Source organism: Oncorhynchus clarkii, chromosome 29 (assembly GCF_045791955.1).
Source record: "Oncorhynchus clarkii lewisi isolate Uvic-CL-2024 chromosome 29, UVic_Ocla_1.0, whole genome shotgun sequence".
Lineage (NCBI taxonomy): Eukaryota > Metazoa > Chordata > Actinopteri > Salmoniformes > Salmonidae > Oncorhynchus > Oncorhynchus clarkii.
This window is the reverse complement of record NC_092175.1, coordinates 18465462-18478611: the sequence shown is the minus strand read 5'-3', so window position 1 is coordinate 18478611 and position 13150 is coordinate 18465462. Positions and strand designations below refer to the sequence as shown.

Sequence of the window (13150 nt, the reverse complement as noted above, 5' to 3'; positions counted from 1 at the left end):
CCTGTAGCACATCATACAGTCTAGAGACTGACCCTTTTGAATGGGGTTTGACAAGGATCAAGCTATCTAATGTAGGACTATTTGGCTTAATGCCACACTGTGGGATATGTGTCCTTAATAAATTCCTGATTTGGAGGTATCTGAAAAATTGTGTTGTTGGCATGTTAAACATACCCTGTAATTGTTGAAATGACGCTAACTGACCATCAATGTATTAATTACCAATTGTTGTGAGCCCCTTCTCCCTCCACTGTGAAGACACCATATCATCCAATACAGGGTGGAAGGCATGATTTAGGCAAATTGTGCTGTCAATGTATACAGTGGGTATGTTAAGAAAATACCTAATCTGTTTCCAGATCCTAAGAGTATGACAAATGACTGGGTTAGAGTCATAAGTGGCTTTTTTCACATTTCATGGACTATTAACAAGTGCAGGGAGTGAGGAACGTTGACAGGAGGCCTGCTCAATCAAAAGCCATGAAGGCATAGCATTCTGTCGCATCCCAGGTAAACTTTCCCTCCATGCACACTATTAATATCAGTTTTAAAAAAAAATCTGTAATGTTTTGTCTTTCACTTATTTTCTTTGGTGCGAATAAATAAAACCTAAAACCTATGAAGTATTGTGTCTATGAAGTTACAGCCTGGAGAAGGAGGGAAAGTTGGACTTCTTGTAACGATGTGCGTTGAGAGTCGGGAAGCAAGTACAGGGAGTGAATATTTTAATAAATCAACAGAACATAATACAAAACAAGAAACACTAACGGCGCACCGACATGAAACACATACAGAAATAATATCGCCTGAGAAGGAACCAAAGGGAGTGACATAAATAGGGCAGGTAATCAAGGAGGTGATGGAATCCAGGTGAGTGTCAATAAGTGCTGGTGCGTGTGACGATGGTGACATGTGTGCGTAATAATCAGCAGTCAGGTGACCTAGAGGTCTGAGAAGGAGCATACGTGACACTTCTAAAATGAAAATCATAGGGACATATCAGAATATACAGTTAAGGTTAGAAGTTTACACCTTAGCCAAATACATACTAGCAAAAATTCCCTGTCTTAGGTCAGTTAGGATCCCCACTTTATTTTAAGAAAGTGAAATGTCAGAATAATAATAGAGAGAATGATTTATTTCAGCTTTTATTTATTTCTTCACATTCCCAGTGGGTCAGAAGTTTGCATACACTTAATTAGTATTTGGAAGCGTTGCCTTTAAAATGTTTTACTTGGGTCAAATGTTTCGGGTAGCCTTCCACAAGCTTCCCACAATAAGTTGGGCGATTTTTGACCCATTCCTCTTGACAGAGCTGGTGTAACTGAGTCAGGTTTGTAGGCGTCCTTGCTCGCACACGCTTGATCAGTTCTGCCCACACATTTTCTATAGGATTGAGGTCAGGGCTTTGTGATGGCCACTCCAATACCTTGACTTTGTTGTCCTTAATTAAGCCATTTTGCCACAACTTTGGAAGTATGCTTGGGGTCATTGTCCATTTAGAAGACCCATGTGCGACCAAGCTTTAACTTCTTGACTGATATCTTGAGATGTTGCTTCAATATATCCACATAATTTTCCTTTCTTGTCATGCCATCTATTTTGTGAAGTGCACCAGTCCCTCCTGCAGCAAAGCAACCCCACAACATGATGCCACCCTCATTCTTCAAGGTTGGGATGGTGTTCTTCAGCTTGCAAGCCTTCCCCTTTTTCCTCCAAACAATGGTCATTACGGCCAAACAGTTACATTTTTGTTTCATCAGACCAGAGGAAATTTCTCCAAAAAGCACGATCTTTGTCCCCATGTGCAGTTGCCAACCGTAGTCTGGCTTTTTAATGGTGGTTTTGGAGCAGTGGCTTTTTCCTTGCTGAGTGCCCTTTCAGGTTATGTTGATATAGGACTTGTTTTACTGTGGATATAGATACTTTTGTACCTGTTCCCTCCAGCATCTTCACAAGGTCCTTTGCTGTTGTTCTGGGATTGATTTGCACTTTTCGCACCAAAGTAGGTTCATCTCTGGGAGACAGAATGCGTCTCCTTCCTGAGCGGTATGATGGCTGTGTGGACCCATGGTGTTCATACTTGCGTACTATTGTTTGTACAGATTAACGTGGTACCTTCAGGTGTTTGGAAATTGCTGCCAAGGATGAACCAGACTTGTGGAGGTCTACAATTTTCTTCTGAGGTCTTGACTGATTTATTTTGATTTTCCGATGATGTCATGCAAAGAGGCACTGAGTTTGAAGGTAGGCCTTGAAATACATCCACAGGTACACCTCCAGACTCAAATGATGTCAATTATTCTATCAGAAGCTTCTAAAGGCATGACATAATTTCTGGAATTTTCCAAGCTGTTTAAAGGCACAGTCAGCTTAGTGTATGTAAACATTACCCACTGAAATTGTGATATAGTGAATTATAAGTGAAATAATCGATCTTTAAACAATTGTTGGAAAAAATACTTGTGTCATGCACAAAGTAGATGTTCTAACCAACTTGCCAAAACTATAGTTTGTTAACAAGAAATTTGTGGAGTGGTTGAAAAACTAGTTTTAATGACTCCAACCTAAGTGTATGTAAACTTCTGACTTCAACTGTAAATAACTATTAATCAAATGGCCATCCGGACTATTTACCACCCCTCTTTATTTTAACACTGCTGCTACTCACTGTTTATTATCTATGCATAGTCACTTTACCCCTACCTACATGTACAAATTACCTCAACTAACCTGACTCTCTACTGGTACCCCCTGTATATAGCCTCGTTATTGTTATTTTATTGTGTTACTTGTTTAATATTTTTTGTTTGTTTTCATAATATTTTCATAACTATTCCTTGAACTGCATTGTTGGTTAAAGACTTGTAATTAAGCATTTCACGGTAATGTTTTCACCTGTTGTATTCGGCGCATGTGACAAATAACATTGGATTGGATTTGATTTGGAGACGGTAAGTCCGGTCCAACTCAAAGGCACTCAGGTTCCCACAGGCGAGGAAAGGAACTATGATTCAGTTGGGTCCCTGGTCTCAGGTCACAACGTTAAAGAAGATCGTAAGCTGGGACTTCAGGAGGGTGACATCTTTTCCACGGAATATCTACACAGGAACCACAGGATAGGACAACATTCACAGCTAATTTAATTCCACGAAGTTCCAAACCCTCTACGTCAATGAAATTCTCATCCAACGTTCAGCCTACCATTGCAACAAACGTTCCTTCAGGATTCAGTACAGGTTTTGTCATGTTTAGCGCCTGAGAAGGTATATTTAATAAAACATTGTAAAGGGATGAACAATACAGACATATAACTGGATCAGTCATTTGGTATTCAACTGAATATAACACTTGTTGCAGTGTAGTACTCGCAGCAAATATGAGCTGAGCCTGGACGTACTCATCCACATCATGGAGTCCCGTCACTATGGAGACAAGCCAGAAAATAACCAATGAGAGAAGCCATAAGCAAATAGTCCAATGACAAAACAACAATCTCCAAAGTTGCCACTAAAAGAAAAGTGTAAAAGTATATAGAACCCTAACCATCTGGTGCTCCATCAAACATTACCAGGTCTGCAGGCTGTCCTTCAAAATGCACATGAACTCCTGGGCAGTGGAGATCTAAAAATATTAAAGCAACAGATATTTTTGACCCACCCGCTTTGTCGAAATACAATTTGAGTGCCTGATCCAAATCTGTCACACAATGGCTTGATTCCAAACCAAGCACTTATCCCCGTCCTTCTGCCCTTGATGATGACTTGCACTTCCTTCTCTGAGAGGTCTGGAATCCAGCCAATGGTGCAGCCAATTCAGTGTTCCAGAATAGTGTGCAGTCTCTACAGGTCCTTGTGGGACAGACGTTCCCCTGTTACCTTTATGATGTCCCCCTGGATCTGTGTGACCCCTGGGAGAGGAACCATGGCCTGTGGGTCCACCACCACAATCTTCACCTCCTCACTCTTCTCCTTTGTCAAACAATCAGATAACAAAATAGTATTAGTGTTATTCATACTATTCAATAACACCCCATACTAACTGCCAACAATGCTTAGAGGAGAAGGAAGTGAGTGAGACCAACCTGAATTTATGGCTGAGGACCTGGCTCCTGCTGCCTGACGGCTCGTGTATATTAGTATGTGGTAAATTGCGGGTGCCGCTCCGGCCGCCCAGAGTGGCTCACTTGTGGGTGTGCTGGCAGCATATAGCAGCAGGTTTGATTGTGGGTCAAGAATTCAGCACGTTTGTATGAAGGTCTGGTTATTAAATGGGTATTCTCCATTTCATGAATTTATTCCCAGGTAAACAGTAATATGCTCTAAACCGCTCTGGTGAAAAATTTTGCTGCCCTGTTTCCAATCATCCACATGGCTGGGAAACCTATTTGTGGGTGTGCTGCTAACTAGCTACAGTGCAGGCCAACTTTACATACGGTATAGCTAGCTAGATAAGTTAATTAAATATCACTGTCAAGGGGCCTCCCTTGATGGTGGCGCAGTGGTTAAGGGCCAGCTGTACCATCAGAGAATCTGGGTTCGCGCCCAGGCTCTGTCGTAACCGGCCGCGACCGGGAGGTCCGTGGGGCAAGGTGTTTCCTCCGACACATTGGTGCGGCTGGCTTCCGGGTTGGATGCGCGCTGTGTTAAGAAGCAGTGAGGTTGTGTATCGGAGGACGCATGACTTTCAACCTTTGTCTCTCCCGAGCCCGTACGGGAGTTGTAGCGAAGAGACAAGATAGTAGCTACTACAACAATTGGATACCACGAAATTGGGGAGAAAAAGGGGTCAAATAAAAAAAGTTATAATAATACAAATAAAAAAATATCACTGTCAAAGTGAGCGAGTAGGCTATTCTGAATACTTTTGTGTAGTTTCAGTCCCTAGAAGAGGACAGAGGCAATAGTAACAATAGTAACATAATGTTCAGTGCTGTATAATTTGAGTATCCACAATGACCTGGTGATGTGAAAGTCTAAGAATGACATTATCTTCCATATTCTTACAGATACCTTGCAATTGGAGATTCCTTCAAAACGACTGTCAACAGTTCAAGGTTGCGTGACAAGGGCCATCTGGGACTGCCTCCTGGGGGAATTCAGGTGTGTGAAGGTCACCTGTGTCCTGCATAACTTCGTGAGCATGGACATGAGAACCAGGATGGGATCTGCAGCTCGCCGGCATGTTCCAGAGGAGAAGTCTGCTGCTCTGCTGAATGTTTCAAGGAAGGGGTCCAACAACGCAGCATGGGAGGCAATCCGTGTACGGGAGATCTTCACCTCCTATTTCTTTGAAGAGGGTGCTGTTCCCTGGCAACACCATAGACTACAATCAAAGAGCCATCCACATTGCAATAAGAGTATTCTTTCATTTACTTAGCTATGTCAACTGCCATTCCCAGTTTCTCTCCCTTTGATTTCTACTTCTCTGGTGAGGGTGCCGTTTAGGTAAGGGTCTGTACAAAAACAAAACAGGCTGTTTTAAGAGTCACCCATATAGAAAAAATATAGAACAATTAGACACCCTATAACCCACACCTACACACATGTATACATCTGATTGATGGATTGTGTTGTGCTGTAAGCAGGCTCAGGTGTATAACTGTGGCTCCTTCCACTTTCAAACAATAGTGTAGGCAAGAGGGCCAACCATCAACAATAGTAAGACACTTCATTATTTCAATATCTACACTATATTGAGACCGAGACTGATGTCTTGCTTCTGGGGAGACTAAACAAATTCTTCGAACGCTTTGAGGGTTGTGCGGTCTGCCCAACGCATTACCGGGGGCAAACTACCTGCCCTCCAGGACATCTATAGCACCCGATGTCACAGGAAGGCCAAAAAGATCATCAAGGACATCAACCACCCGAGCCACTGCCTGTTCACCCAGCTATCATCCAGAAGGCGAGGTCAGTATAGGTGCATCAAAGCTCGGACCGAGAGACTGAAAAACAGCTTCTATCTCAAGGCCATCAGACTTTTAAACAGCCATCACTAGCACATTAGAGGCTGCTGCCTATAAGCAAAGACTAGAAATCACTGGACACTTTAAGGAGTGGAACACTAGTCACTTTAATCATTTTCTTATCTGGCATTACTCATCTAATATGTATATACTGTATTCTATACTATCTTAGTCACTTAATAATGTTTACATGTCTTGCATTACTCATTTCATATGTATATACTGTTCTCTATACTATTCTACTGTATCTTAGTCCGTTCCGCTCGGACATCGCTGGTTCATATGTCTATAGTCATTCCTACTTAGACTTGTGTGCATTGGGTATATGTTGTGTAATTAGTTAGATATTAATGTCAGAGCTAGAAGCACAAGCATTTCGATAAACCTGCAATAACATCTGCTAATCACGTGTATGTAACCAATAAAATTGTATTTTATTTGCTTTATTGTTTGTCCTCGTGTGTCCATTCATGTTTTTCAGTATAAAGTATTCTGCAGCCACTTAGTGTGGACACCAGGTGAGGCCACACACACAGATTCCTGTTGAACACTGACTCTTCTTGGAACTACCCATCCCGGATCTGGGAGAATTGTCATCAACTGACACTAATTAGCATAACGCAACGGACAAAATATATTTCTAGAAAATATTCATATTCATGAAATCACAAGTGAAATATAGTGAAACACACACTTTTGTTAATCACCCTGTCATCTCAGATTTTGAAATGATGCTTTACAGCCAAAGCAAGACAAGCATTTGTGTAAGTTTATCGATAGCCTAGCATAGCATTATGTCCAGCTAGCAGTAGGCAACTTGGTCACGAAAATCAGAAAAGCAATCAAATTAAATCGTTTACCTTTGATGAGCTTCGGATGTTTTCACTCACCTGACTCCTAGTTAGACAGCAAATGTTCATTTTGTCCCATAAAGATAATTTTTATAGCCGAAATAACTCCTTTTGTTCTTCACGTTTGATTGATAAATCCACCGGAAACTGCGGTCACGACAACGCCGAAAAATATTCCAAATTAGATTCATAATATCGACAGAAACATGGCAAACGTTTTTTATAATCAATCCTGAAGGTGTTTTTCAAATATCTATTCGATAATATATCAACCGGGACAGTTGGCTTCCCAGTAGGAGCGAGAGGCACAATGGCCGCCTTTGTCTATTACGCACAAATCACTCTGAGAGCCACCAGCTGACCAATGACACAATGTTGTCCTTCATGCTCATTTTTCAAAATAAAAGCCTGAAACTATGTCTTTTGACACTAGACACATTAGGGAAGCCATAGAAAAAGGAATCTGGTTGATATCCCATTCACTGCTTAATAGGGACGCATAGGAACTCAGAGGTTTCTAAATAAGAGTCCCTTCCTGATTTGATTTTTCTCAGGCTTTTACCTGCAATATCAGTCCTGTTATACTCACAGACAATATTTTTACAGTTTTGGAAACTTTAGAGTGTTTTCTATCCTAAGCTGTCAATTATATGCACGTTTACTTTGGTCACTCGGTCGGGCAAACAGGATATATTATTAAAGAGATGCTTTACATTAAAATACAGATAGAGATGTAGTAGTCCCAGAGTTAATGATCCAAGGTCAGTTTTGCATTTCACCTCCTGATGATTATGATGACCGACAGTGTTAGAATAAAAAAAAACATGTATTGAGCTATCTCTCTCTCTTGTCTGCAGGTATATTTTGATGTGAGAGAGGATGCCAACCCCCAGCCCCGTCATCGCCACCTTACCTGCTCTTAAGATAACCTTCGGGCCGACTGGGAGCCTAAGGCTGGTTAGGAGACATCACTAGAGACTCTATTATGTAATTGGGATGAACTGAGAGAATATTAGGGTAGCACTGTGATTCATTAATCATATGCTGTATTCCCTGCTCCTCTGTTCTTAGCGATTTCCCTTTCTGTCTTCCACACCTCTCTCACCACCTCCTCTTTCTTCCTCTGTTTTTAGATGTGCATTGAAGTACAGATTGAACTTGTATTTATAATATAATATTACAATTATAATATGCATAAATTATGTATTTAATAACACTTGGATAATGAAGTTCTTTCTTTTTTTTTTTTGTTGAATTTTACCCCTTTTTCTCCCCAATTTCGTAGTATCCAATTGTTGTAGTAGCTACTATCTTGTCTCATCGCTACAACTCCCGTACGGGCTCGGGAGAGACGAAGGTTGAAAGTCATGCGTCCTCCGATACACAACCAACCAAGTCGCTGCTTCTTTAACACAGCGCACATCCAACCCGGAAGCCAGCCGCACCAATGCGCCGGAGGAAACACCGTGCACCTGGCCACCTTGGCTAGCGTACACTGCGCCCAGCCCGCCACAGGAGTCGCTGGTGCGCGATGAGACAAGGACACCCCTACCGACCAAGCCCTCCCTAACCCGGGCGACGCTAGGCCAATTGTGCGTCGCCCCACGGACCTCCCGGTCGCGGCCGGTTACGACAGAGCCTGGGCGCGAACCCAGATTCGCAGAACCCAGATTCGCAGATTCGCAGATTCTGCAGTACAGCGCCCTTAACCACTGCGCCACCCGGGAGGCCCTTAATGAAGTTCTTTCAATAAAGCGTTTCACATTCTCTACTGGTTGAAATTAAGTCTCTCATTTGATGAAATACTACACCTAATACTCCTGTATCCTCAGATCAATGCAGATGAAGGAAATTGGATATTGAGATGAACCGGTTATTTAGATTAGATTATTTACATGATGCATAGGTGTAGTGTACTGTTTAGTGTAGTGTACTGTTTTTTAAATTCTGTTACAAATCATCCTTTAACTAGTTAAATCATGTTTCTAGCCTACTGCATAGTTACAATGTGTAACCATTTATGTCCCAGGACAAGGATTGGTAAACACTGTTGAAGTGTATCATTGTAATACATACATGCAGACACAGCATTATTCAAAGATTGGAATTTGATACTCCTGGTATTAGATAGGACTGAAAAGGAATGTCTCACAGACATACATACCTGAACTGCACCTTTATTTGCCAAGGTAGAGTACATGATCAGTGAATATATTAAATATGAGGTCTACAATGTGGGGATCTCATGCACGGGAATAACTACATGTATATACGACTTGCATCCTTGGCATACATATATATTATATTCTACATTAATGTCATTCAGACTGTTTTGAAGTTGATACAACCGGCTATGATAGCTGAGGTTCATAGCTAGGTTCTGAACCAATATTTATATCAAACACATCCTTAGGCATACAGGTATTTATATCCTCCGCTGCACATTAAGCAAGAACATAGTTAGCTAGCTACGTTACTTCAGACGCATTGCATGGCAAATATCAGCAAGGTAAGCTTACAAAGTTGTAAATTCAATTTGCATTAAATGCTTTAGCTTGCTAGATTCTTTACATCCGCTCTTTCACAAGATGACAGCCTGGTTTTCTGGTTTTCTCAGGAGGCCCTAAAACACTAAACACTAACTACAATTAAATACTCATGTCACAACGCCCATAAAGCTAGCTAGCTATCTGGCTAATGTTAGCTAGTCACCTAGCTTGCTAAATAGCGATTTTCGTAAATGTACTTTATGACAAAAAAATATGCAAAATTGTTAGTCTCTACATTAACTAACATATTCCTCTCAACTGTACATTTTGTTCAAGATTCATTAGGACGTTATAATTACTTACATTTGCTGACATCCTAGTATTTTTGTCAGCCATCTTTGCTGAAGAAAGTCTTCAGCGTTGGGTCCCATAGCTTCAAATTCTTCATGGGAACCACTTGATATGATTGGTCATCGCCCAGTGGTCGCCACTGGTGATTTGCATAAAGATGGGAAATGTAGAACGTTTTCAACGCCTTCCACGCTATGTTCGTGATGCTCAACAGTCCCCCGGCCTCTCCGGTTCTCACCACTTTCCTTCATTGAAAATGAATGGGAAGCGGTATTTCACCACGCTGCACCGCGCGCTAGTGTACATGGGGCATGAGGCAGCACACAGGCCTTACTGCCATCTTCACACCTGGGAAGGAGAAATGGATGTGAAAGGCATATACAAGTAACATTACAAATATGGATGATAAAACTCATCTTCCTATTCCTTTGGCATGACGTTATATTTTACAACATCCATCGATACCCAAAATCATAAGCCATAGATATCTGATGTTGACTTTGGGTGAACTAGTGAACTATGGCCAGAAAAGTTTACCCAAATGGCCTTCTTGCCTTAGATCAAGCCAAACTTCTCGTCAAACTGCAGTAGTTTGAAGACAGTCCTGGCCCTTCAGCCCTCATCATTGGCCAGATGGTAGTAGATATCCTGTTTGTCTTTGGAGGAGCGACACATCTTCAAATTTTTGTTCATTTTTAAAAACTTAAATATCACATTTACATAAATATTCAGACCCTTTAATCAGTACTTTGTTGAAGCACCTTTGGCAGCGATTACAGCTTCAAGTATTCTTGGGTTTGACGCTGCAAGCTTGGCACACCTGTACTTGGGGAGTGTCTGACATTATTCTCTGCAAAGCCTCTCAAGCTCTGTCAGGTTGGATGGGGAGCGTCACTGCACAGATATTTTCAGGTCTCTCCAGAGATGTTCGATTAGGTTCAAGTTCGGGCTCTGGCTGGGCCACTCAAGGACATTCAGAGACTTGTCCCGAAGCCACTCCTGCTTTGTCTTGGCTGTGTGCTTAGGGTCATTGTCCTTGTTGGAAGGTGAACCTCCACCTCAGTCTGAGGTCCTGTGTCCTCTGGGGCAGGTTTTAATCAATGATCTCTCTGTACGTTGCTCCGTTCATCTTTGCCTCGATTCTGACTAGTCTCCCAGTCCCTGCCGCTGAAATACATCCCCACTGCATGATGCTACCACCACGATGAGCACCGTAGGGATGGTGCCAGATTTCTTTCAGATGTGACGCTTGGCATTCAGGCCAAAGAGTTCACTCTTGGTTTCATCAGACCAGAGAATCTTGTTTCTCATGGTCTGAGTCTTGAGGTGCCTTAAGGCAAACTCCAAGCGGGCTGTCATGTGCATTTACTAAGGAGTGGCTTCCTTCTGGCCACTCTACCATAAAGGCCTGATTGGTAGAGTGATGCAGAGATGGTTGTCCTTCTGGAAGGTTCTCCCATCTCCACCAAGGAAGTCTGGAGCTCTGTCAGAGTGACCATTGGGTTCTTGGTCACCTCCCTGACCAAGGTCCTTCTCTTCCGATTGCTCAGTTTGGTTGGGCGGCCAGCTCTAGCAAGAGTCTCGGTGGTTCCAATGTTCCAATGTCCTTGGGGACCTTCAATGTTGCAGAAATATTTCGGTACCCTTCCCCAGATCTGTTCCTCGACACAAACCTGTCTCGGAGCTCTACGGACAATTCCCTCGACCTCATGGCTTGGTTTTTGCTCTGACATGCACTGTCAACTGTGGGACCTGTTATAGACAGGTGTGTGCCTTTCCAAATCATGTTCAATCAAATAAATTTTTCACAGGTGGACTCCAATCAAGTTGTAGAAACATCTCAAAGATGATCAATAAAAACAGGATGCACCTGAGCTCAATTTCAAGTCTCATAGCAAAGGGTCTGAGTACTTATGTAAATAAGGTATTTCTGTTTTTTGTTTTTGTTTCTAAAACCTGTTTTCACGTTGTCATTATGGAGTATTGTTTGTAGATTGATGATGATTTTTTTTCATCCATTTTAAAATAACGTAACAAAATGTGGACAAAGTCAAGAGGTCTGAATAATTTCCGAATGTATCGTACAGTTTGCAGTGTGGTTAGATTTAAAATCTGAATTTAAGAAATAGGCAAGGTTTATGACTTTGTGGCTGTGGTAACTAGTGACTGCCGTGTGAGTTCCCTACATAGTTGCTTTGTTAGCTCCTTTTCAAAATTCAATGCATCAATTAAACCATCCTAGGTTTCCATATCTGGTGAGCAAAAGTTGCAATGTAAAAAGTTGACGTATGATTTTTTTGTATGTGACTATTCCGCTTTTGTTTATTGATGTTTGTTGATTGTTATTTTTTTTTAAAGGTATATATATATATAAAAACAAATGTTTTATTTAGTCATGAGTAGGCTAGGATACTCTTATAATGAGCATTGTTCACATAGTCCAACAACGTTTCTCTTTTTCAGGTGCTTCAACACTATAGATCTTATAGATGGCAGTAAAATCATGAGTAGGCTACAAACTCAGTCCATCAGAGAGGACATATCACCAATTGCAAAAAAACATACAACATTGGTGGCTGGTGGAACCTTAATTGGGGAGGAAGGGCTCATAGAAATGGATGGAACACATGGTTTCCAAATATTTGGGCCTTTAGTTAAGCTCTAACGGTTCTTGCTGCCATTATCCATAGCATTCCAATATATTTCCAGCTTGGTGAAGCTTATCTGCTAAATTAATGGAAATTCATAAATTACTCAATTGTGTTACGTCCATTAAGAACCATCGATAATTACAGTCTGGCCGTGGTGTAGCCACTCTGAGTATCAAAGTGCTTGGGCGCAAAAAGCCCTTGGCAGACGCTCATAATGTATCTGAGTGGCCCCTGTCAAAGCCTGCAGAGCTGCTTCCTGTCACGGAGTAGAATAATGCAAACTTCCTCTCTCTGTGTCTGAAATGCTGATGAGACGAGCTTAACACATTCTACAATACCGAGCCAACCTCTCTCCGAGGCTGACGTGAGGAAAACCCTCAAAAGCGTGAATACTTACAAAGCTGCTGAACCAGATGTAATGTCTGGCCGCGTCCTCAGTGTGCGCTGAACAGCAGGCGGGCATCTTCTCGGACATCTTCAACCTGTCCCTGTCCCAGGCTGTAGTCCCCACTTGCTTCAAGGAGACCACCATCGCCCCAGTGTCCAAGAAAATCAAGGTAGCATGCCCAATGACCTGTTGCACTCACCTCTGTCATCAAGAAGTGCTTCGAGAGGCTGGTCATGGCACACATCAAGGACAGCATGCCAGGCACACTGCCGACTCCAATTTTCCTACTGCCATTTCCATCGCTATTTCCATCGCTATTCACACGGCCCTAACACATCTGGACAAGAAGAACACGTACGGTTGAAGTCAGAAGTTTACATACACTTAGGTTGGAGTCATTAAAACTCGTTTTTCAACCATTCCACAAATGTCTTGTTAAAAAACTATAGTTT

The 13150-nt window shown here is 41.9% G+C and overlaps 1 pseudogene; it reads right to left on the bottom strand.

The window, feature by feature from the left end:
• Nucleotides 1–2894: 2894 nt before the first annotated feature.
• Nucleotides 2895–12842, bottom strand: LOC139388159 (tRNA (cytidine(32)/guanosine(34)-2'-O)-methyltransferase-like; annotated as a pseudogene).
• Between the last annotated feature and the right edge of the window lie 308 nt (nucleotides 12843–13150).